A 1,283-nucleotide genomic window follows, 5' to 3' on the forward strand; every position below is an offset into this window, starting at 1 on the left:
GTCAGGATCACTTGACTTTTTTGGAGCGTTTCCGCATTTTTCGAAAATCAAGTAATTTTCTCAGGCTCGTAGCTTTCGATGGGTAACATTAAACTTAGTGAACTTTATGTATTTTGAATGAACATAAAAAACCAATTCTTTTACGCATCTATTGTTATCAAAATTCGTTGTTTTTAGAGTTTCGGTTACTTTGGGCCCAGTCGCTCTTTACTTACAATTATATTTGGCTCTTGAAAAGAAATAAAAGAACAGAAATAACTTTTAATAATTCATTAAAACTATATTAAAATTGAAATTAATGCTTATAAAATTGGAAATAACGTTTAACTTTGTTTTATAAAATATGATCTAATAATATGTCTTACTATCAACTACGTCTTATTGGTTCCCTTCTGACTCCAATGTCTGATCCAGTTTTGCTTTATCATGTGTCTAATTTTATCTTGGCTCATGTAATGAGAGATTATTGAAATTTGGCTCCACCTGTAGTGAAGTTCGGCCATCTCTGCAGTGCAGTGTTATAGAGTTCAATTGTCCATTCAGGTGCATAGGAAAATCGATCAAAAAACAGATCGGTACGGGAGGAAAAGTGTTCAAACGATAGGTGCAATTTTTTTTTAAGTACAGAAAAAAATGCACTTGTTCGTATCAAATCTCTAAGCCAAGTGTATTTCTTGCCGAGTATCTTCCTCTTTGTGTTAGTTTTGTACGAAACATTACTTGGCTTTGATAAAAACTGATGGTTCTGGATAAGAACCACTACATCTCGAACTTTCGCGCGGTCAACCGTTGACGTACTTCACACTTTCATAAATGCTTGCTCGGTTTTACTCTACAATTCACAGATCCGATCATTATCATATGAAACCTAGAAAAAATTACGAGCCCCAAAACCGATTGGCACTATAGGAAAAACCGATCAGATTTCCCATGGTACCAATCGGTTTTTGAGCCCTTCCTCATGCGTCTGAACGGGCTATAACTGAAAAAATCCGTTTTTGCTTCTTTTTTTTTTACTGCGAATAATACTGGTGCTACAAATAGTGTAACAGTTCAGTGACAAATTAAAAACTACAGACGGACTTCAGATTTTACATAATATATTACATGTTGCTAAAAAAGGTTTTCAATATCAGCTTTAAGTTTCCAGTCTTTTCAGCTGACCACAGTCTTTGTACAATACTGAGGCAAATATTCTACTCAAAAGGCTAAATAAATTTTTTTTTCTATTCTTCAACTACAAAAAAGTCTGCCCTGAGATATCTTGATATTTAGCTAGTCTC

The sequence above is a fragment of the Artemia franciscana genome, chromosome 9 (assembly GCF_032884065.1).
Source record: "Artemia franciscana chromosome 9, ASM3288406v1, whole genome shotgun sequence".
NCBI lineage: Eukaryota > Metazoa > Arthropoda > Branchiopoda > Anostraca > Artemiidae > Artemia > Artemia franciscana.